At 23.8% G+C, this 27821-nt stretch overlaps 1 long non-coding RNA gene across 21 annotated transcripts; it reads left to right on the top strand.

Moving 5' to 3' along the window:
* The first annotated feature begins 668 nt into the window (after positions 1 to 668).
* Positions 669 to 27373, top strand: LOC126552204 (uncharacterized). Of its 21 annotated transcripts, XR_007606047.1 has the most exons (5): positions 669 to 726; positions 16430 to 16553; positions 26336 to 26453; positions 26528 to 26680; positions 26801 to 27373. It is a non-coding gene; the product is annotated as an uncharacterized LOC126552204 (long non-coding RNA). The 21 variants fall into 21 exon arrangements; XR_007606051.1 differs by lacking the exons at positions 669 to 726; positions 16430 to 16553; positions 26336 to 26453 and adding exons at positions 9749 to 10115; positions 21906 to 22023 and having other exon boundaries at positions 26801 to 27371; XR_007606054.1 differs by lacking the exons at positions 669 to 726; positions 16430 to 16553; positions 26336 to 26453 and adding exons at positions 9755 to 10099; positions 21906 to 22023 and having other exon boundaries at positions 26801 to 27371.
* Positions 27374 to 27821: the final 448 nt, after the last annotated feature.

The following is a 27821-nucleotide window of genomic DNA, read 5'->3' on the forward strand; positions in this document are numbered from 1 at the left end:
AAATTAATTTGTATAACTGAACAATTAAATATTAAATTATATTATTAATTTTATTTATTAGATGATTTTTTTTTATTATTTATTTAACATATTAAACTTCGATGATATTTAGATTTACATAAAATGCTAATTGCTTTGCATTTCATTTATTAATTTTGAAACCTGATTCGCACACATAACGTTGACCACCTAATAATAAAATATTTTTTTGCGATTACTCTTCGCAAATTTTTTTGTTTATTTATTTTACACCTTGTCTACTGTAATGAAAAGCTCGGGATAAACATCAAATTGGGACCTAGTTTAATTTTGTTCTATTATAGTTCCTTTACATTTTTACATTACAAGTTTAGTGTTTTATCCAGCGTTGAATGCAATAGTCAATAATGCATATTATGTTCGTGCTCTAATCACCATGTTTTTTGGTTTAACTATACTACAAAAAGTGTAACTTTGTTGGCGCAAATCGTTATCAATTTTATTATACGTGTAATATCGGGAGTAATAATATAGTTCGTGTGCGCAAATCTTAATGTTTTATTTTGTGTGGGCACGGTGCGCTAATCGCCACTGAATTTTCATAATACATATTATTTTATAAAAGGTGCTAGCCGCTAATCGCTGTATTATTTCAATTGTTTCGTGCATCTGTGACCTGTGCGTGTGTGGTGAATTATTTATAATGGATTTAGGGGACCAGCTGGCCAGTCTGCGATCCTCAAAACTGTGAGTTATTTTTATGTTATCATTTTAAATATTTTATCGTTGGTATTAATTTGGTATTATAATAATTATCGTCCTTAACGATTGTGCCGAACCGGCATCTCGAATTATACATTTTTATTTGTCGTGCCAAAAGGGCCGTAATTTTTTATATTTTATTATGCTAATAATTTTTACCAATACTACGTCTGGATTACCATTTTCACCAGAGTTACCTATCCGTTTAGCAGTTAAGAATACTCTCACACATACACACCACATACACGGACCTCGTCCGCTTCCTCTGAGTCGCTACTATGCACGTATACACATTTTACACGGGTCGGTCGGTGTGTGCGAGCGCTACGAAGCAACAGGTGACCGTTCGCGCGTATACTTGTTAGTTGTTATACGCTATAATATTATACGCTTCCGGCCCGTACATTTTGGCGACCTTGGCGTGATGCCGTGATTTATATTTTATATTTTTATGTTATTAGATTGCGTATCATATTATTTTCCCAATTAACTTTGGAACCAATTAATTTTCATTATTCTGCATTGTATTGGATTATATTATATTATACAAACATGCAGACATGTTTACTTTATCGGTTATCCAACCGGTACGGATAATGTGCACCTAAGCCATGTTTCGGACTTTAGCCGTAATGCCGTAATGGTTATAATAATATATGTTATATATATTATCAGAATGCGGAGAACTCCTATAAACATTTCTACGTGCATTTATAAAAACAGGGAATTTCGGTTGGCGAGTACCTAATAATTAAAATACGGATTATCATTTAATTAAATGCCAAAAATTAGATAAAAAAAAAAAAATAAAGATTATGAGAAAAGTGGGTAATTTTAAACATTAAACTTATCCAATACATTATATTGAATACACACTTCATGCTAAAATATTATAGAGACTTATGTATAAATAATAAATGTTGTGACGAACAATGTACAATTTCGGCATTCAGTACCTAATTTTATTTTATTTTAATATTACTATAATTAAGCTATTGATAAAATCAGTATCTATCAGATTTTTCAATACTAAAACAGTATAAATATACCTACTGGCTACTGCCTAAGTGAGCTCGAATAGTAAGATAACAAACAATAATATTAATACAAAAACAAACGTTTATTTTGCTTCATCAACAACGGTATTTTTCTATCGTGATAACAGATCACGGCAGATCGACAGCTGCCTGCGCGCGGAATTTTGTGATTTTGTACGACTGTAACGCCGCCTGTGGACGCGATCTGAATTGTACCGCCGCCGCGACAGAACTCCATCCGTGTGACACGGTGCTACAACGCCCGTGCCCGTCGAACTATAGTTCAACGACGGCTGCGCCCATCGAACTGTAGTTCAACGACGGCTGCGCCCATCGAACTGTAGTTCAACGACTGCGCCTCTCCTCGTCCGTACACGGGTGATGTGGTCGAGCTAACGAGGATAATGCGCCGATATGTACGTAATATTCTTTACCGACTTATCGCCGACCGCCGCGACGGAGTACCGCGTCCCGGATGTCCGATAATCTGATAATCCGATAATCTGATCCGGTATTAGTTCGTTTTTTTTGGGGGAAGAGGATCAACGACAGAGTTCTGTACCAGGAGCCTAGTCGGAGACGACGATGCCGCCGTGATTTTCTGTCGGCGCGCACTCGCCGTCGCGGAACACGTCCGAGCTCTCCGGGCCGCAATATTACGGTAACTCCGCCGCATAGGTTCCTATTCTTTATTATGATTTCGGGGTTACAGCAAGACACTTGAGGGTCATGGTAACCTGCCCAAGGCTGATCGATTCCGGGCCCTTTCACTTGTCTGTATACTTGACCGAGCAAGCCGTGCCTAAATACGCCTCTGACAACTACTTGCAGGCCCCGTCTGTCCAACCGCCCTCAACCGGCTTCGCTCGCGACGAGACCAACGACAGAATCAACAACAACTCAATATTAATATGTTGGCAGTAATAACAACTATGGGTATTGTTGTAGTTATTACTATTATTGTTATTAAAAGTTACACCACAGGGAATAAAATAATACGATGACGGCGATTGCTGAACAGCAGTGTTTCTGAACGTTATAATATAACTATAATTTATAATTATATTATAACAATATTATGTTTCTGAACGTTATAATATTATTATAATTTATAATTATATTATAACGATTATATTATAACAGTATTGTGGGACCGTCGGCGTCTTTTGATGTCCTACTCGTGTACCAGGAACCTAGCCGGAAGAGACGAGCGCCGCCGCGACTTTGTGGCGGCCGACGCCGAGCAATCGCGCGGTACATCATATTATTATGAACTTTATCCGCGTCGATTAAACGGTCACTGCAGTGCACTCTAGCGGAATGTCTCGCTAGTTGCCCGTTGGCGATCGTCCACTATCGCCACGGCGCGGTGTACGGTCTCTTAGATCATAATAATATAATATACAATAATATAGTATAAGATCTAAGTACGGTCCGAAAATCGGCCGACGGTAATCAGTAATCACTATAGGGCAGACGTGTACAGCATATTAAACTATAATATAATCTTAGTTCGTGACACGGCTTAAGATAATATTATTACATATATTATCTATAGTCGTGGTCCGTGAACTACAACTGTTCATGACCTATATCTTTGTAATAGCCACAGATATAAAATACTAGATAGCTAACAAGCTATCAAACATTGAAGTTAGCCGCCATATGCGTGTAGGTCAATGTTTACATAATTGTCTTATCAACACAACATGATAACAATCTTATAATATTCTGGCTAATGTCTATTATGTCAATATTAAAAAACATTTTTTTAAATAAATGCATATTATTTTTGTATATTTTATTAAATAACAACAGAATTACAAACCAAAGTAAAACAAAAGAGAAAAACAAAGTAAAAATATTGCATAAAATAGCATTGAACAAGTATAAAAATATACAATACATATTATTATTAAATTAATAATAATATAATAATAGTAGTATAATAATACATAATATATACTACAATATACATTACTGATTATAAAATATATTGTTTTTGTTAGTTTCTGTCTTTGACTGACCGTATTTAAAACGTCACTAGAAAATTGCTTACCGTATGATTGCAATCTAACGCTTAAAAATCTCTTTACAAGATGGGTGATTAAAAATATTTTATGAGGTCTGTCTAATAAACCTACATTTTCACAATTTAAGCTATTAAAAATATTAAAATCCAATGCAAATTTATTAATAACATAAAAAATAATTTTTTTTTGTAAATTGGGTACATTGATATTTTTTAGTTATTAGTTAAATACAAATAATATTTCTCTGCCTCTGTAATAACTTTAAACGAACTCTCTGAAGATAAAAATAAGCCACCAAGATTTTTGAAAGAAGTTAATTTAGTATACAACTGAGGTATAGGATAATTATGGTCAATAGAAGTTTGACTTAAAAGTAATGATTGGATGCAACTAACACAATCAATATGTTTTGAAATTTTACGAACTACATACCCTGTAATATAATAAAGAATGTTTTGTTTAGCCTCACTCATGGATGAATTAGTACAATTAAGTAGGATATTTCTATTCAATGTTTCCTGATCAATTTCATCGATAGTTTCAAAATTTAATTCACTGGAATTATCTTTTTTTTTATTCCATTTAAACTCAAGCAGTGCCCCAAAAACATCATCATCAAAACTGTTACAGTTACCATTTGTTTTACATTTTATTGCATTTTTTAATAGTATTTGTTTGAGGGCAACTTTAAATTGTAATACGTTAGGATTATTATTCGCTCCAAATCTTTGTCTGAATCGAGCAAATAAAATTTCAATATGATCCTGTGAGCACTTATAAGTTAATATATATTTATAAAGTGGATTTTGATTAAATACTAACTTAGCTATTGAAAATAATGACTTAATGGCTACTGCAAAACCAATTACAAATGATTTTTTAGCCGTTTGGTATATAAAACTTATAGTGTTATTTTTATTTTTTACTTTTAACGTAAATAAATAGTTTACTAATGGTATAATAACAGACTCTAAATTTGAAATGTTTGAAGTGGTAATGGGGGATTTAACTCCTTTACCAAAAGGATTTCTGGAGTTTAAAAAATCAAAAATATGATCTATAGTGCGACAAAATTTAACTGTTGCATCTATATTTTGAAACCCTTGCATACAAATATCTTTTAAAAAAAGTAACGCATCTGCTGTAGAACTACTTAACAATTGTGCTGCTAACTTAACCTTCATTTTATTCTGATGCCACATAATATGATTTTGGTTTATTTTATTGGCTAACTTTAATGTAAGATTTGTTTGAACTTCGTATAATTTTTCAAAATAATTCCAATTAATTGCTCCTTCGGCTGATAATAATACTCTCGCATTTCCTAGAGTGTTTCTGGCTAACTTTAGCATGTGACAGGCATCTGGCACAAAAAAAACCTTTTCTCCAGAAACAGGATGATCAATCCAACATTTTATATTATCATAGGCATCTATATTTTCAAACTCACATCCTAAAATTTTCATTGTTGAAAAATTAACAAATGCCCCATCACATGTTATACCCCAAACTCTAAGACCTGCATCATGTGTGACTGTTAAAGCTGTTTTTATAAGCTCTGCTTGAGTTGAACTATTTATTTTATTTTGAAAAAAATAACCTACAGGACATTTCCATTTCCCATTCAAGCTGACCAACATGAAAACTAGGACCTCAGTTGCTGGCGTATTATTTCCTTCCAAATCTAATTCATTTCCATAATCAGAGAAACCAACAAATTTATCAAGTTTTTTATCCCATACAATTTGTTTTTTTATGGCCATTGCATCAAACACTAAATTGCAATATTTATCAACAGCTGATAAATTTTTAAGACATGACAAAACTTCACTTAAAAATCCAGGGTTTCCATTAATTGAGCTGGTCCAGTTTCGTATAGCTGATATATGAGGCAACTTTAGGATGGATCTAGAAAATACATAAATAATTATGAATTAATAATATAATAATAATATATTATTTTACTATAATAAGTACTAAGCAGTGCGTGTTACCAACTAACCGGCAAAATTCATAAGCTTTAGGCGAATAATAATGAAGCGTAAGTGCAAATTCTTTTATATCAGTACTATAGCGTCGACCTTTAGCCTTACATTCTAAGTTTTTAAGCTGGTTCTTAAATAGTTCTTTCGACATTCCATCAAACTTATCTAACAAAATATCTTCATATTCTGAATTAAGCATACCTTTATTTGTTAAATTTTTTAATAAGTCTTTTAAGTTATTAATAACTTTGTTTTGTCTCCTGACTTTTTGCTGCAATAACTTAATTTTCTTAAATAACTTGGTAGGAGTTGACTTAGCAATATATTTTTGTGGAGATGCTGTGTACATCATTTTATTTTTACCTATATATTTAGATGGTGTTCTTAATAAAACTTTAGTTTGTTCAAAAGCATCATCAACAACTTCTTCACACCGACACAGTCACTTTAAAAACAAATGAAAATATAATAAGAAAAAAAATTATATTATAGGATTCGCGAGACAGTACCTGATCGATCGTCTATAATATATTTCAAAACGTTGTAAAAACGCAATTCACCAGTCACAATTACGAACACCGAATGAGCAATATTGAACGGTTATTGCGAAATACAGGTAAAATAAATAAATGGTAAGAATATTTCAATATATTTTTATTGTTTTGTTTATTTCCGATACATGGTATTCTATTGCAGTCGTTGATTATAGACCTATAGTACTTTGCTCTTACGACATTAACATACGTGGACGCGGATAATATTATTCAGAAATTAGGGACAAGACTGTTTTTAATTTAAAAACCCTACTATTAAAGTATATAATTTGATCAGCTATATAATTAACTGAAGGTGCGTAAGTGAACACAAATTAATCATATTTAATTTCAGATGGAAAAGAAGAACAACTGGGTGATTCCAGTAAAATCCATAATAACAAAACTGTAATCGAGGAAAAAAACTGTTGAGCAGGACCCATCAACCAGTACACGGACCATAATACAAGGAAACCCCAAACCCATCACAGTGGAACAGAGGATTGAAGTATGAACAGAATATTATTTAATTATTTGCTACATGACCCGTAACATAAAACCTAAGATGTCCATTTAGATTTTGGTGATCTCCGAGTTTAATAAATCCTTATATTGTATTTATCATAGAATAGTAATATCATGGAATACAAACACAGGAATCCCAATAAATACCAACACTACATACAGAGAGACTTATGAATTACCGCCGAAACAACTAAAATAGTAACCACCTACATCCTATCAAATGTGAACTTAATTTTTCCAGCAATTTTCAATCTAAAGAAATAAGTGAACATAAAATTGAATGAATAATAAGGGAGTAAACTCTTTTTAATAACTAATTAGGACATTTGGGAACAAAAATTAATCGTATTCCATTTTAGAAAGTCAAGATAAACAACTGGATAAATCCAGCAAAACGTCAATAGCAGCACCGCAGATACAAAGAAAATGAAACATCTAGCAGCAACAATCCACAATTACACAAGACAAAAAACAAGGAAATAAAGAGTGGAAAACAGGATAAAGACAACTAGCAGAATACTATTTTATTCATTTGGTTTTAATCACACACTTTTGAAACAGTTACCTTTAAAATCTATTGTTAAATGTAGAGTAACTAAAATATGACTTATTGAATAAAATTACAATATTAATAAATAAAAATAAAATCCTTTTTTATATTAATAATGGGTTGTATTGTAAACATACCAATTTCATTTTGAATTTTCTAATAAAAAATTCAAATTTTATTTTACACACAGTTGAAACTATTAGCATTACAATAAGCATTAAATGTAGAGAGAGTATAATATAAGCTATTGAATAAAACAATTAAATGAAATATAAAAAAAATAAAATCCATTATTTAATAACTGTTATTATGATTTTATTGTAGACATACCAATTTCATTTTAAATTTTCTAATAAAAAATTCAAATTTTATTTTACACAGTTGAAACTATTAGCATTACAATAAGCATTAAATGTAGAGAAACTATAATATAAGTTATTTAATTAAACAATTAATTGAAATATAAAAAAAATAAAATCCATTTTTTAATAACTGTTATTATGATTTTATTGTAAACATACCAATTTCATTTTAAATTTTCTAATAAAAAATTCAAATTTCATTCTATACAGGTCAAACTATTAGCATTACAATAAGCATTAAATGTAGAGAGAGTATAATATAAGCTATTGAATAAAACAATTAAATGAAATATAAAAAAAATAAAATCCATTATTTAATAACTGTTATTATGATTTTATTGTAGACATACCAATTTCATTTTAAATTTTCTAATAAAAAATTCAAATTTTATTTTACACAGTTGAAACTATTAGCATTACAATAAGCATTAAATGTAGAGAAACTATAATATAAGTTATTTAATTAAACAATTAATTGAAATATAAAAAAATAAAATCCATTTTTTAAAAACTGTTATTATGATTTTATTGTAAACATACCAATTTCATTTTATTTTTCTAATAAAAAATTCAAATTTTATTTTACACAGTTGAAACTATTAGCATTACAATAAGCATTAAATGTAGAGAGAGTATAATATAAGCTATTGAATAAAACAATTAAATGAAATATAAAAAAAAAAAAAATCCATTTTTTAATAACTGTTATTATGATTTTATTGTAGACATACCAATTTCATTTTAAATTTCTAATATAAAATTCAAATTTATTTTATACAGTTGATATTATAAGCATTAGAATGAGTATTCAATGTAGAGAAACTATTATATACCTATTGAATAAAACAATTAAATAAATAAAAAAAAAAACAAAATAATTTTTATATTAAATTATGATGTTATTGTAAACATACAATTCCATTTAAAATTTTCTACTATAAAATTCAAATTTCATTTTACAGACTTAAAACTATTAGCATTACAATAAGCATTAAATGTAGAGAAACTATTATAAAACTTATTGAATAAAACAATTAAATAAATAAAAAAAAAAAAAAAAATAATTTTTTATAACTATAATTGTGTTGTACCTATTGTAAACATACCAATTCCATTTAAAATTTACTAATAAAAAATCAAATTTCATTTTACACAGTTGAAACTATTAGCATTAGAATAAGTATTAAATGTAGAGAAACTATAATATAAGTTATTGAAGAAAATGATAATAATAAATAAATAAAAATAAAATTCTTTTTTTATAATTAATATTATGATTTTATTGTAAACAAACCAATTTCATATTGAATTTTCTAATAAAAAATTCAAATTTTATTTTACACAGTTGAAACTATTAGCATTAGAATAAGTATTTAATGTTTAGAAACTATAGTGTAAGTTATTGAAGAAAATGATAATAATAAATGAATAAAAATAAAATTCTTTTTTTATAATTAATATTATGATTATATTGTAAACATACCAATTTCATATTGAATTTTCTAATAAAAAATTCAAATTTCATTTTATACAGTTGAAACTATTAGCATTAGAATAAGTATTAAATGTAGAGAAACTAAATATAAGTTATTTAATAAAACAATTAAATAAATAAAAAAAAAAAAAACAAAAAATTTTTTATAACTATAATTGTGTTTGTACCTATTGTAAACATACCAATTCCATTTAAAATTACTAATAAAAAATTCAAATTTCATTTTACACAGTTGAAACTATTAGCATTAGAATAAGTATTAAATGTATAGAAACTATAATATATGTTATTGAAGAAAATGATAATAATAAATGAATAAAAATAAAATTCTTTTTTTATAATTAATATCATGGTTTTATTGTAAACATACCAATTTCATTTTGAATTTTCTAATATAAAATCCAAAATTCGTTTTAATACAATTGAAACTATGAGCAATACAATAAGCATTAAATGTAGAGAATCTATAATATAGGTTATTGAATATTATATAATATATTATCTATAGTCGTGGTCCCTGAACTACAACTGTTCCTGACCAGCTATATCTTTGTAATAGCACAGAATAATGCTATGGTACTATGATATAAGTTAGTGATAAACTGATAACTGATAATGATAACAACGGGTATATTATATTAATATTTTAAATAAAAAACCGACACGGTCACATTAAAAACAAATGAAATAATAAGAAAAAAAATTATATTATAGGATTCGCGAGACAGTACCTGATCGATCGTCTATAATATATTTCAAAACGTTGTACAAACGCAATTCACCAGTCAAAATTACGAACACCGAATGAGCAATAGTGAACGGTTATTGCGAAATACAGGTAAAATAAATAAATGGTAAGAATATTTCAATATATTTTTATTGTTTTGTTTATTTCCGATACATGGTATTCTATTGCAGTCGTTGATTATAGACCTATAGTACTTTGCTCTTACGACATTAACATACGTGGACGCGGATAATATTATTCAGAAATTAGGGACAAGACTGTTTTTAATTTAACAACCCTACTATTAAAGTATATAATTTGATCAGCTATATAATTAACTGAAGGTGCGTAAGTGAACACAAATTAATCATATTTAATTTCAGATGGAAAAGAAGAACAACTGGGTGATTCCAGTAAAATCCATAATAACAAAACTGTAATCGAGGAAAAAAACTGTTGAGCAGGACCCATCAACCAGTACACGGACCATAATACAAGGAAACCCCAAACCCATCACAGTGGAACAGAGGATTGAAGTAATGAACAGAATATTATTTAATTATTTGCTACATGACCCGTAACATAAAACCTAAGATGTCCATTTAGATTTTGGTGATCTCCGAGTTTAATAAATCCTTATATTGTATTTTCATAGAATAGTAATCATGGAATACAAACACAGGAATCCCAATAAATACCAACACTACATACAGAGAGACTTATGAATTACCGCCGAAACAACTAAAATAGTAACCACCTACATCCTATCAAATGTTAACTTAATTTTTCCAGCAATTTTCAATCTAAAGAAATAAGTGAACATAAAATTGAATGAATAATAAGGGAGTAAACTCTTTTTAATAACTAATTAGGACATTTGGGAACAAAAATTAATCGTATTCCATTTTAGAAAGTCAAGATAAACAACTGGATAAATCCAGCAAAACGTCAATAGCAGCACCGCAGATACAAAGAAAATGAAACATCTAGCAGCAACAATCCACAATTACACAAGACAAAAAACAAGGAAATAAAGAGTGGAAAACAGGATAAAGACAACTAGCAGAATACTATTTTATTCATTTGTTTTAATCACACACTTTTGAAACAGTTACCTTTAAAATCTATTGTTAAATGTAGAGTAACTAAAATATGACTTATGAATAAAATTACAATATTAAATAAATAAAAATAAAATCCTTTTTTATAATTAATAATATGGTTGTATTGTAAACATACCAATTTCATTTTGAATTTTCTAATAAAAAATTCAAATTTTATTTTACACAGTTGAAACTATTAGCATTACAATAAGCATTAAATGTAGAGAGAGTATAATATAAGCTATTGAATAAAACAATTAAATGAAATATAAAAAAAATAAAATCCATTATTTAATAACTGTTATTATGATTTTATTGTAAACATACCAATTTCATTTTAAATTTTCTAATAAAAAATTCAAATTTTATTTTACACAGTTGAAACTATTAGCATTACAATAAGCATTAAATGTAGAGAGAGTATAATATAAGCTATTGAATAAAACAATTAAATGAAATATAAAAAAAATAAAATCCATTATTTAATAACTGTTATTATGATTTTATTGTAGACATACCAATTTCAGTTTAAATTTTCTAATAAAATATTCAAATTTTATTTTACACAGTTGAAACTATTAGCATTACAATAAGCATTAAATGTAGAGAAACTATAATATAAGTTATTTAATTAAACAATTAATTGAAATATAAAAAAAATAAAATCCATTTTTTAATAACTGTTATTATGATTTTATTGTAAACATACCAATTTCATTTTAAATTTTCTAATAAAAAATTCAAATTTTATTTTACACAGTTGAAACTATTAGCATTACAATAAGCATTAAATGTAGAGAGAGTATAATATAAGCTATTGAATAAAACAATTAAATGAAATATAAAAAAAATAAAATCCATTATTTAATAACTGTTATTATGATTTTATTGTAAACATACCAATTTCATTTTAAATTTTCTAATAAAAAATTCAAATTTTATTTTACACAGTTGAAACTATTAGCATTACAATAAGCATTAAATGTAGAGAGAGTATAATATAAGCTATTGAATAAAACAATTAAATGAAATATAAAAAAAAATAATCCATTATTTAATAACTGTTATTATGATTTTATTGTAGACATACCAATTTCATTTTAAATTTTCTAATAAAAAATTCAAATTTTATTTTACACAGTTGAAACTATTAGCATTACAATAAGCATTAATGTAGAGAAACTATAATATAAGTTATTTAATTAAACAATTAATTGAAATATAAAAAAATAAAATCCATTTTTAATAACTGTTATTATGATTTTATTGTAAACATACCAATTTCATTTTAAATTTTCTAATAAAAAATTCAAATTTCATTTTATACAGTTCAAACTATTAGCATTACAATAAGCATTAAATGTAGAGAGAGTATAATATAAAAAATTGAATAAAACAATTAAATGAAATATAAAAAAAATAAAATCCATTATTTAATAACTGTAATTATGATTTTATTGTAAACATACCAATTTCATTTTAAATTTTCTAATAAAAAATTCAAATTTTATTTTACACAGTTGAAACTATTAGCATTACAATAAGCATTAAATGTAGAGAGAGTATAATATAAGCTATTGAATAAAACAATTAAATGAAATATAAAAAAAATAAAATCCATTATTTAATAACTGTTATTATGATTTTATTGTAGACATACCAATTTCATTTTAAATTTTCTAATAAAAAATTCAAATTTTATTTTACACAGTTGAAACTATTAGCATTACAATAAGCATTAAATGTAGAGAAACTATAATATAAGTTATTTAATTAAACAATTAATTGAAATATAAAAAAAATAAAATCCATTTTTTAATAACTGTTATTATGATTTTATTGTAAACATACCAATTTCATTTTAAATTTTCTAATAAAAAATTCAAATTTTATTTTACACAGTTGAAACTATTAGCATAACAATAAGCATTAAATGTAGAGAGAGTATAATATAAGCTATTGAATAAAACAATTAAATGAAATATAAAAAAAATAAAATCCATTATTTAATAACTGTTATTACGATTTTATTGTAAACATACCAATTTCATTTTAAATTTTCTAATAAAAAATTCAAATTTTATTTTACACAGTTGAAACTATTAGCATTACAATAAGCATTAAATGTAGAGAGAGTATAATATAAGCTATTGAATAAAACAATTAAATGAAATATAAAAATAATAAAATCCATTTTTAATAACTGTTATTATGATTTTATTGTAAACATACCAATTTCATTTTAAATTTTCTAATATAAAATTCAAATTTTATTTTATACAGTTGATATTATAAGCATTAGAATGAGTATTCAATGTAGAGAAACTATTATATACCTTATTGAATAAAACAATTAAATAAATAAAAAAAAAAACAAAATATTTTTTATATTTATATTATGATGTTATTGTAAACATACCAATTCCATTTAAAATTTTCTACTATAAAATTCAAATTTCATTTTACAGACTTAAAACTATTAGCATTACAATAAGCATTAAATGTAGAGAAACTATTATAAAACTTATTGAATAAAACAATTAAATGAAATAAAAAAAAAAAACAAAATAATTTTTTATAACTATAATTGTGTTTGTACCTATTGTAAACATACCAATTCCATTTAAAATTTACTAATAAAAAATTCAAATTTCATTTTACACAGTTGAAACTATTAGCATTAGAATAAGTATTAAATGTAGAGAAACTATAATATAAGTTATTGAAGAAAATGATAATAATAAATAAATAAAAATAAAATTCTTTTTTTATAATTAATATCATGGTTTTATTGTAAACATACCAATTTCATTTTGAATTTTCTAATATAAAATCCAAAATTCGTTTTATACAATTGAAACTATGAGCAATACAATAAGCATTAAATGTAGAGAATCTATAATATAGGTTATTGAATATTATATAATATATTATCTATAGTCGTGGTCCCTGAACTACAACTGTTCCTGACCAGCTATATCTTTGTAATAGCACAGAATAATGCTATGGTACTATGATATAAGTTAGTGATAAACTGATAACTGATAATGATAACAACGGTATATATTAATATTTTAAAAATAAAAAACCGACACGGTCACATTAAAAACAAATGAAATAATAAGAAAAAAAATATATTATAGGATTCGCGAGACAGTACCTGATCGATCGTCTATAATATATTTCAAAACGTTGTACAAACGCAATTCACCAGTCAAAATTACGAACACCGATGAGCAATAGTGAACGGTTATTGCGAAATACAGTAAATAAATAAATGGTAAGAATATTTCAATATATTTTTATTGTTTTGTTTATTTCCGATACATGGTATTCTATTGCAGTCGTTGATTATAGACCTATAGTACTTTGCTCTTACGACATTAACATACGTATAAAATAAAAAAAAAAAACAAAATATTTTTTATAACTATAATTGTGTTTGTACCTATTGTAAACATACCAATTCCATTTAAAATTTACTAATAAAAAATTCAAATTTCATTTTACACAGTTGAAACTATTAGCATTACAATAAGCATTAAATGTAGAGAAACTATAATATAAGTTATTTAATTAAACAATTAATTGAAATATAAAAAAAATAAAATCCTTTTTTTTATAACTGTTATTATGATTTTATTGTAAACATACCAATTTCATTTTAAATTTTCTAATATGAAATTCAAATTTTATTTTATACAGTTGATATTATAAGCATTAGAATGAGTATTAAATGTAGAGAAACTATTATAAAACTTATTGAATAAAACAATTAAATAAATAAAAAAAAAAAACAAAATAATTTTTATATTTAATATTATGATGTTATTGTAAACATACAAATTCCATTTAAAATTTTCTAATATAAAATTCAAATTTCATTTTACAGGCTTAAAACTATTAGCATTTCAATAAGCATTAAATGTAGAGAAACTATTATATAACTTATTGAATAAAACAATTAAATAAATAAAAAAAAAAAACAAAATAATTTTTTATAACTATAATTATGTTTGTACCTATTGTAAACACACCAATTCCATTAAAAATTCGCTAATAAAAAATTCAAATTTCATTTTACACAGTTGAAATTATAAGCATTACAATAAGCATTAAATGTAGAGAAACTATAATATAAGTTATTTAATAAAACAATTAAATAATTAAAAAAAAAAAAACAAAATAATTTTTTATAACTATAATTGTGTTTGTACCTATTGTAAACATACCAATTCCATTTAAAATTTACTAATAAAAAATTCAAATTTCATTTTACACAGTTGAAACTATTAGCATTACAATAAGCATTAAATGTAGAGAAACTATAATATAAGTTATTTAATTAAACAATTAATTGAAATATAAAAAAAATAAAATCCATTTTTTAATAACTGTTATTATGATTTTATTGTAAACATACCAATTTCATTTTAAATTTTCTAATATAAAATTCAAATTTCATTTTATACAGTTGATATTATAAGCATTAGAATGATTATTAAATGTAGAGAAACTATTATATAACTTATTGAATAAAACAATTAAATAAATAAAAAAAAAAAAACAAAATAATTTTTATATTTAATATTATGATGTTATTGTAAACATACCAATTCCATTTAAAATTTTCTAATATAAAATTCAAATTTCATTTTACAGACTTAAAACTATTAGTATTTCAATAAGCATTAAATGTAGAGAAACTATTATATAACTTATTGAATAAAACATTAAATAAATAAAAAAAAAAACAAAATAATTTTTTTTATACTATAATTGTTTTTGTACCTATTGTAACATACCAATTCCATTTAAAATTACTAATAAAAAATTCAAATTTCATTTTACACAGTTGAAACTATTAGCATTAGAATAAGTATTAAATGTATAGAAACTATAATATATGTTATTGAAGAAAATGATAATAATAAATGAATAAAAATAAAATTCTTTTTTTATAATTAATATCATGATTTTATTGTAAACATACCAATTTCATTTTGAATTTTCTTATAAAAAATTCTAATTTCATTTTATACAGTTGAAACTTTTAGCATTACAATAAGCATTAAATGTAGAGAATCTATAATATAGGTAAGTTATTGAATATTATATATATTATCTATAGTCGTGGTCCGTGAACTACAATTGTTCATGACCTATATCTTTGTTTGTAATAGCACAGAATAATTCTATGGTACTATGATATAAGATAGTGATAAACTGATAACTGATAATGATAACAACGGGTATATTATATTAATATTTTAAATAAAAAAGCGACACGGTCACATTAAAAACGAATGAAATAATAAGAAAAAAACTTATATTATAGGATTCGCGAGACAGTACCTGATCGATCGTCTATAATATATTTCAAAACGTTGTACAAACGCAATTCACCAGTCAAAATTATGAACACCGAATGAGCAATCGTGAACGGTTATTGCGAAATACAGGTAAAATAAATAAATGGTAAGAATATTTCAATATATTTTTATTGTTTTGTTTATTTCCGATACATTGTATTCTATTGCAATCGTTGATTATAGACCTATAGTACTTTGCTCTTACGACATTAACATACGTGGACGCGGATAATATTATTCAGAAATTAGGGACAAGACTGTTTTTAATTTAACAACCCTACCATTAAAGTATATAATTTAATAAGCTATATAATTAACTGAAGGTGCGTAAGTGAACACAAATTAATCATATTTAATTTCAGATGAAAAAGAAGAACAACTGGGTGATTCCAGTAAAATCCATAATAACAAAACTGTAATCGAGGAAAAAAACTGTTGAGCAGGACCCATCAACCAGTACACGGACCATAATACAAGGAAACCCCAAACCCATCACAGTGGAACAGAGGATTGAAGTAATGAACAGAATATTATTTAATTATTTGCTACATGTCCCGTAACATAAAACCTAAGATGTCCATTTAGATTTTGGTGATCTCCGAGTTTAATAAATCCTTATATTGTATTATCATAGAATAGTAATATCATGAATACAAAACAGGAATTCCAATAAATACCAACACTACATACAGAGAGACTTATGAATTACCGCCGAAACAACTAAAATAGTAACCACCTACATCCTATCAAATGTTAACTTATTTTTCCAGCAATTTTCAATCTAAAGAAATAAGTGAACATAAAATTGAATGAATAATAAGGGAGTAAACTCTTTTTAATAACTAATTAGGACATTTGGGAACAAAAATTAATCGTATTCCATTTTAGAAAGTCAAGATAAACAACTGGATAAATCCAGCAAAACGTCAATAGCAGCACCGCAGATACAAAGAAAATGAAACATCTAGCAGCAACAATCCACAATTACACAAGACAAAAAACAAGGAAATAAAGAGTGGAAAACAGGATAAAGACAACTAGCAGAATACTATTTTATTCATTTGGTTTTAATCACACACTTTTGAAACAGTTACCTTTAAAATCTATTGTTAATGTAGAGTAACTAAAATATGACTTATTGAATAAAATTACAATATTAAATAAATAAAAATAAAATCCTTTTTTATAATTAATAATATGGTTGTATTGTAAACATACCAATTTCATTTTAAATTTTCTAATAAAAAATTCAAATTTCATTCTATACAGTTCAAACTATTAGCATTACAATAAGCATTAAATGTAGAGAGAGTATAATATAAAAAATTGAATAAAACAATTAAATGAAATATAAAAAAAATAAAATCCATTATTTAATAACTGTAATTATGATTTTATTGTAAACATACCAATTTCATTTTAAATTTTCTAATAAAAAATTCAAATTTTATTTTACACAGTTGAAACTATTAGCATTACAATAAGCATTAAATGTAGAGAGAGTATAATATAAGCTATGAATAAAACAATTAAATGAAATATAAAAAAATAAAATCCATTATTTAATAACTGTTATTATGATTTTATTGTAGACATACCAATTTCATTTTAAATTTTCTAATAAAAATTCAAATTTTATTTTACACAGTTGAAACTATTAGCATTACAATAAGCATTAAATGTAGAGAAACTATAATATAAGTTATTTAATTAAACAATTAATTGAAATATAAAAAAATAAAATCCATTTTTTAATAACTGTTATTATGATTTTATTGTAACATACCAATTTCATTTTAAATTTTCTAATAAAAAATTCAAATTTTATTTTACACAGTTGAAACTATTAGCATAACAATAAGCATTAAATGTAGAGAGAGTATAATATAAGCTATTGAATAAAACAATTAAATGAAATATAAAAAAATAAAATCCATTATTTAATAACTGTTATTACGATTTTATTGTAAACATACCAATTTCATTTTAAATTTTCTAATAAAAAATTCAAATTTTTTTACACAGTTGAAACTATTAGCATTACAATAAGCATTAAATGTAGAGAGAGTATATATATAAGCTATTGAATAAAACATTAAATGAATATAAAAATAATAAAATCCATTTTTAATAACTGTTATTATGATTTTATTGTAAACATACCAATTTCATTTTAAATTTTCTAATATAAAATTCAAATTTTATTTTATACAGTTGATATTATAAGCATTAGAATGAGTATTCAATGTAGAGAAACTATTATACCTATTGAATAAAACAATTAAATAAATAAAAAAAAAAAACAAAATAATTTTTATATTTAATATTATGATGTTATTGTAAACATACCAATTCCATTTAAAATTTTCTACTATAAAATTCAAATTTCATTTTACAGACTTAAAACTATTAGCATTACAATAAGCATTAAATGTAGAGAAACTATTTAAAACTATTGAAAAAACAATTAAATAAATAAAAAAAAAAAAAAATATTTTTTATAACTATAATTGTGTTTGTACCTATTGTAACATACCAATTCCATTTAAAATTTACTAATAAAAAATTCAAATTTCATTTTACACAGTTGAAACTATTAGCATTAGAATAAGTATTAAATGTAGAGAAACTATAATATAAGTTATTGAAGAAAATGATAATAATAAATAAAATAAAAATAAAATTCTTTTTTTATAATTAATATCATGGTTTTATTGTAAACATACCAATTTCATTTTGAATTTTCTAATATAAAATCCAAAATTCGTTTTATACAATTGAAACTATGAGCAATACAATAAGCATTAAATGTAGAGATCTATAATATAGGTTATTGAATATATATAATATATTATCTATAGTCGTGGTCCCTGAACTACAACTTTCCTGACCAGCTATTCTTTGTAATAGCACAGAATAATGCTATGGTACTATGATATAAGTTGTGATAAACTGATAACTGATAATGATAACAACGGGTATATTATATTAATATTTTAATAAAAAACCGACACGGTCACATTAAAAACAAATGAAATAATAAGAAAAATATATTATAGGATCGCGAGACAGTACCTGATCGATCGTCTATAATATATTTCAAAACGTTGTACAAACGCAATTCACCAGTCAAAATTACGAACACCGATGAGCAATAGTGAACGGTTATTGCGAAATACAGGTAAAATAAATAAATGGTAAGAATATTTCAATATATTTTATTTTTTGTTTATTTCCGATACATGGTATTCTATTGCAGTCGTTGATTATAGACCTATAGTACTTTGCTCTTACGACAATAACATACGTATAAAATAAAAAAAAAAAACAAAATAATTTTTTATAACTATAATTGTGTTTGTACCTATTGTAAACATACCAATTCCATTTAAAATTTACTAATAAAAAATTCAAATTTCATTTTACACAGTTGAAACTATTAGCATTACAATAAGCATTAAATGTAGAGAAACTATAATATAAGTTATTTAATTAAACAATTAATTGAAATATAAAAAAAATAAAATCCATTTTTTTATAACTGTTATTATGATTTTATTGTAAACATACCAATTTCATTTTAAATTTTCTAATATAAAATTCAAATTTATTTTATACAGTTGATATTATAAGCATTAGAATGAGTATTAAATGTAGAGAAACTATTATAAAACTTATTGAATAAAACAATTAAATAAATAAAAAAAAAAAAACAAAATAATTTTTATATTTAATATTATGATGTTATTGTAAACATACAATTCCATTTAAAATTTTCTAATATAAAATTCAAATTTCATTTTACAGGCTTAAAACTATTAGCATTTCAATAAGCATTAAATGTAGAGAAACTATTATATAACTTATTGAATAAAACAATTAAATAAATAAAAAAAAAAAACAAAATAATTTTTTATAACTATAATTATGTTTGTACCTATTGTAAACACACCAATTCCATTAAAATTCGCTAATAAAAATTCAAATTTCATTTTACACAGTTGAAATTATAGCATTACAATAAGCATTAAATGTAGAGAAACTATAATATAAGTTATTTAATAAAACAATTAAATAATAAAAAAAAAAAAACAAAATAATTTTTTATAACTATAATTGTGTTTGTACCTATGTAAACATACCAATTCCATTTAAAATTTACTAATAAAAAATTCAAATTTCATTTTACACAGTTGAAACTATTAGCATTACAATAAGCATTAAATGTAGAGAAACTATATATAATTATTTAATTAAACAATTAATTGAAATATAAAAAAATAAAATCCATTTTTTAATAACTGTTATTATGATTTTATTGTAAACATACCAATTTCATTTTAAATTTTCTAATATAAAATTCAAATTTCATTTTATACAGTTGATATTATAAGCATTAGAATGAGTATTAAATGTAGAGAAACTATTATATAACTTATTGAATAAAACAATTAAATAAATAAAAAAAAAAAAACAAAATAATTTTTATATTTAATATTATGATGTTATTGTAAACATACCAATTCCATTTAAAATTTTCTAATATAAAATTCAAATTTCATTTTACAGACTTAAAACTATTAGCATTTCAATAAGCATTAAATGTAGAGAAACTATTATATAACTTATTGAATAAAACAATTAAATAATAAAAAAAAAAACAATAATTTTTTATAACTATAATTGTGTTTGTACCTATTGTAAACATACCAATTCCATTTAAAATTTACTAATAAAAATTCAAATTTCATTTTACACAGTTGAAACTATTAGCATTAGAATAAGTATTAAATGTATAGAAACTATAATATATGTTATTGAAGAAAATGATAATAATAAATGAATAAAAAAATTCTTTTTTTATAATTAATATCATGGTTTTATTGTAAACATACCAATTTCATTTTGAATTTTCTAATATAAAATCCAAAATTCGTTTTATACAATTGAAACTATGAGCAATACAATAAGCATTAAATGTAGAGAATCTATAATATAGGTTATTGAATATTATATAATATATTATCTATAGTCGTGGTCCCTGAACTACAACTGTTCCTGACCAGCTATATCTTTGTAATAGCACAGAATAATGCTATGGTACTATGATATAAGTTAGTGATAAACTGATAACTGATAATGATAACAACGGGTATATTATATTAATATTTTAAATAAAAAACCGACACGGTCACATTAAAAACAAATGAAATAATAAGAAAAAAAATTATATTATAGGATTCGCGAGACAGTACCTGATCGATCGTCTATAATATATTTCAAAACGTTGTACAAACGCAATTCACCAGTCAAAATTACGAACACCGAATGAGCAATAGTGAACGGTTATTGCGAAATACAGGTAAAATAAATAAATGGTAAGAATATTTCAATATATTTTTATTGTTTTGTTTATTTCCGATACATGGTATTCTATTGCAGTCGTTGATTATAGACCTATAGTACTTTGCTCTTACGACATTAACATACGTGGACGCGGATAATATTATTCAGAAATTAGGGACAAGACTGTTTTTAATTTAACAACCCTACTATTAAAGTATATAATTTGATCAGCTATATAATTAACTGAAGGTGCGTAAGTGAACACAAATTAATCATATTTAATTTCAGATGGAAAAGAAGAACAACTGGGTGATTCCAGTAAAATCCATAATAACAAAACTGTAATCGAGGAAAAAAACTGTTGAGCAGGACCCATCAACCAGTACACGGACCATAATACAAGGAAACCCCAACCCATCACAGTGGAACAGAGGATTGAAGTAATGAACAGAATATTATTTAATTATTTGCTACATGTCCCGTAACATAAAACCTAAGATGTCCATTTAGATTTTGGTGATCTCCGAGTTTAATAAATCCTTATATTGTATTTATCATAGAATAGTAATATCATGGAATACAAACACAGGAATTCCAATAAATACCAACACTACATACAGAGAGACTTATGAATTACCGCCGAAACAACTAAAATAGTAACCACCTACATCCTATCAAATGTTAACTTAATTTTTCCAGCAATTTTCAATCTAAAGAAATAAGTGAACATAAAATTGAATGAATAATAAGGGAGTAAACTCTTTTTAATAACTAATTAGGACATTTGGGAACAAAAATTAATCGTATTCCATTTTAGAAAGTCAAGATAAACAACTGGATAAATCCAGCAAAACGTCAATAGCAGCACCGCAGATACAAAGAAAATGAAACATCTAGCAGCAACAATCCACAATTACACAAGACAAAAAACAAGGAAATAAAGAGTGGAAAACAGGATAAAGACAACTAGCAGAATACTATTTTATTCATTTGGTTTTAATCACACACTTTTGAAACAGTTACCTTTAAAATCTATTGTTAAATGTAGAGTAACTAAAATATGACTTATTGAATAAAATTACAATATTAAATAAATAAAAATAAAATCCTTTTTTATAATTAATAATATGGTTGTATTGTAAACATACCAATTTCATTTTGAATTTTCTAATAAAAAATTCAAATTTCATTTTATACAGTTCAAACTATTAGCATTACAATAAGCATTAAATGTAGAGAGAGTATAATATAAGCTATTGAATAAAACAATTAAATGAAATATAAAAAAAATAAAATCCATTATTTAATAACTGTTATTATGATTTTATTGTAGACATACCAATTTCATTTTAAATTTTCTAATAAAAATTCAAATTTATTTTATACAGTTGATATTATAAGCATTAGAATGAGCATTAAATGTAGAGAAACTATTATATAACTTATTGAATAAAACAATTAAATAAATAAAAAAAAAAACAAAATAATTTTATATAAAATATTATGATGTTATTGTAAACATACCAATTCCATTTAAAATTTTCTAATATAAAATTCAAATTTCATTTTACAGACTTAAAACTATTAGCATTTCAATAAGCATTAAATGTAGAGAAACTATTATATAACTTATTGAATAAAACAATTAAATAAATAAAAAAAAAAAAACAAAATAATTTTTATAACTATAATTATGTTTGCACCTATTGTAAACACACCAATTCCATTTAAAATTCGCTAATATAAAATTCAAATTTCATTTTACACAGTTGAAATTATAAGCATTACAATAAGCATTAAATGTACAGAAACTATAATATAAGTTATTTAATAAAACAAATATAAATAAAAAAAAAAAAAAAAACAAAATAATTTTTTATAACTATAATTGTGTTTGTACCTATTGTAAACATACCAATTCCATTTAAAATTTACTAATAAAAAATTCAAATTTCATTTTACACAGTTGAAACTATAGCATTACAATAAGCATTAAATGTAGAGAAACTATAATATAAGTTATTTAATTAAACAATTAATTGAATATAAAAAAATAAAATCCTTTTTTTTATAACTGTTATTATGATTTTATTGTAAACATACCAATTTCATTTTAAATTTTCTAATAAAAAATTCAAATTTCATTTTATACAGTTGATATTATAAGCATTAGAATGAGTATTAAATGTAGAGAAACTATTATAAAACTTATTGAATAAAACAATTAATAAATAAAAAAAAAAAACAAAATAATTTTTATATTTAATATTATGATGTTATTGTAAACATACAAATTCCATTTAAAATTTTCTAATATAAAATTCAAATTTCATTTTACAGCTTAAAACTATTAGCATTTCAATAAGCATTAAATGTAGAGAACTATTATATAACTTATTGAATAAAACAATTAAATAAATAAAAAAAAAACAAAATAATTTTTATAACTATAATTATGTTTGTACCTATTGTAAACACACCAATTCCATTTAAAATTCGCTAATAAAAAATTCAAATTTCATTTTACACAGTTGAAATTATAAGCATTACAATAAGCATTAAATGTAGAGAACTATAATATAAGTTATTTAATTAAACAATTAATTGAATATAAAAAAAATAAAATCCATTTTTTAATAACTGTTATTATGATTTTATTGTAAACATACCAATTTCATTTTAAATTTTCTAATAAAAAATTCAAATTTTATTTTACACAGTTGAAACTATTAGCATTACAATAAGCATTAAATGTAGAGAGAGTATAATATAAGCTATTGAATAAAACAATTAAATGAAATATAAAAAAATAAAATCCATTTTTTAATAACTGTTATTATGATTTTATTGTAGACATACCAATTTCATTTTAATTTTCTAATATAAAATTCAAATTTATTTTATACAGTTGATATTATAAGCATTAGAATGAGTATTCAATGTAGAGAAACTATTATATACCTTATTGAATAAAACAATTAAATAAATAAAAAAAAAAAACAAAATAATTTTTATATTTAATATTATGATGTTATTGTAAACATACCAATTCCATTTAAAATTTTCTACTATAAAATTCAAATTTCATTTTACAGACTTAAAACTATTAGCATTACAATAAGCATTAAATGTAGAGAAACTATTATAAAACTTATTGAATAAAACAATTAAATAAATAAAAAAAAAAAACAAAATAATTTTTTATAACTATAATTGTGTTTGTACCTATTGTAAACATACCAATTCCATTTAAAATTTACTAATAAAAAATTCAAATTTCATTTTACACAGTTGAAACTATTAGCATTAGAATAAGTATTAAATGTAGAGAAACTATAATATAAGTTATTGAAGAAAATGATAATAATAAATAAATAAAAATAAAATTCTTTTTTTATTGTAAACAAACCAATTTCATATTGAATTTTCTAATAAAAAATTCAAATTTCATTTTACACAGTTGAAACTATTAGCATTAGAATAAGTATTTAATGTTTAGAAACTATAGTGTAAGTTATTGAAGAAAATGATAATAATAAATGAATAAAAATAAAATCTTTTTTATAATTAATATTATGATTATATTGTAAACATACCAATTTCATATTGAATTTTCTAATAAAAAATTCAAATTTCATTTTATACAGTTGAAACTATTAGCATTAGAATAAGTATTAAATGTAGAGAAACTATAATATAAGTTATTTAATAAAACAATTAAATAAATAAAAAAAAAAAAACAAAATAATTTTTTATAACTATAATTGTGTTTGTACCTATTGTAAACATACCAATTCCATTTAAAATTTACTAATAAAAAATTCAAATTTCATTTTACACAGTTGAAACTATTAGCATTAGAATAAGTATTAAATGTATAGAAACTATAATATATGTTATTGAAGAAAATGATAATAATAAATGAATAAAAATAAAATTCTTTTTTTATAATTAATATCATGGTTTTTTTGTAAACATACCAATTTCATTTTGAATTTTCTAATATAAAATCCAAAATTCGTTTTATACAATTGAAACTATGAGCAATACAATAAGCATTAAATGTAGAGAATCTATAATATAGGTTATTGAATATTATATAATATATTATCTATAGTCGTGGTCCCTGAACTACAACTGTTCCTGACCAGCTATATCTTTGTAATAGCACAGAATAATGCTATGGTACTATGATATAAGTTAGTGATAAACTGATAACTGATAATGATAACAACGGGTATATTATATTAATATTTTAAATAAAAAACCGACACGGTCACATTAAAAACAAATAAATAATAAGAAAAAAAATTATATTATAGGATTCGCGAGACAGTACCTGATCGATCGTCTATAATATATTTCAAAACGTTGTACAAACGCAATTCACCAGTCAAAATTACGAACACCGAATGAGCAATAGTGAACGGTTATTGCGAAATACAGGTAAAATAAATAAATGGTAAGAATATTTCAATATATTTTTATTGTTTTGTTTATTTCCGATACATGGTATTCTATTGCAGTCGTTGATTATAGACCTATAGTACTTTGCTCTTACGACATTAACATACGTGGACGCGGATAATATTATTCAGAAATTAGGGACAAGACTGTTTTTAATTTAACAACCCTACTATTAAAGTATATAATTTGATCAGCTATATAATTAACTGAAGGTGCGTAAGTGAACACAAATTAATCATATTTAATTTCAGATGGAAAAGAAGAACAACTGGGTGATTCCAGTAAAATCCATAATAACAAAACTGTAATCGAGGAAAAAAACTGTTGAGCAGGACCCATCAACCAGTACACGGACCATAATACAAGGAAACCCCAAACCCATCACAGTGGAACAGAGGATTGAAGTAATGAACAGAATATTATTTAATTATTTGCTACATGACCCGTAACATAAAACCTAAGATGTCCATTTAGATTTTGGTGATCTCCGAGTTTAATAAATCCTTATATTGTATTTATCATAGAATAGTAATATCATGGAATACAAACACAGGAATCCCAATAAATACCAACACTACATACAGAGAGACTTATGAATTACCGCCGAAACAACTAAAATAGTAACCACCTACATCCTATCAAATGTGAACTTAATTTTTCCAGCAATTTTCAATCTAAAGAAATAAGTGAACATAAAATTGAATGAATAATAAGGGAGTAAACTCTTTTTAATAACTAATTAGGACATTTGGGAACAAAAATTAATCGTATTCCATTTTAGAAAGTCAAGATAAACAACTGGATAAATCCAGCAAAACGTCAATAGCAGCACCGCAGATACAAAGAAAATGAAACATCTAGCAGCAACAATCCACAATTACACAAGACAAAAAACAAGGAAATAAAGAGTGGAAAACAGGATAAAGACAACTAGCAGAATACTATTTTATTCATTTGGTTTTAATCACACACTTTTGAAACAGTTACCTTTAAAATCTATTGTTAAATGTAGAGTAACTAAAATATGACTTATTGAATAAAATTACAATATTAAATAAATAAAAATAAAATCCTTTTTTATAATTAATAATATGGTTGTATTGTAAACATACCAATTTCATTTTGAATTTTCTAATAAAAAATTCAAATTTTATTTTACACAGTTGAAACTATTAGCATTACAATAAGCATTAAATGTAGAGAGAGTATAATATAAGCTATTGAATAAAACAATTAAATGAAATATAAAAAAAATAAAATCCATTATTTAATAACTGTTATTATGATTTTATTGTAAACATACCAATTTCATTTTAAATTTTCTAATAAAAAATTCAAATTTTATTTTACACAGTTGAAACTATTAGCATTACAATAAGCATTAAATGTAGAGAGAGTATAATATAAGCTATTGAATAAAACAATTAAATGAAATATAAAAAAAATAAAATCCATTATTTAATAACTGTTATTATGATTTTATTGTAGACATACCAATTTCAGTTTAAATTTTCTAATAAAATATTCAAATTTATTTTACACAGT

The sequence above is a fragment of the Aphis gossypii genome, chromosome X (assembly GCF_020184175.1).
Source record: "Aphis gossypii isolate Hap1 chromosome X, ASM2018417v2, whole genome shotgun sequence".
Classification (NCBI taxonomy): Eukaryota; Metazoa; Arthropoda; class Insecta; order Hemiptera; family Aphididae; genus Aphis; species Aphis gossypii.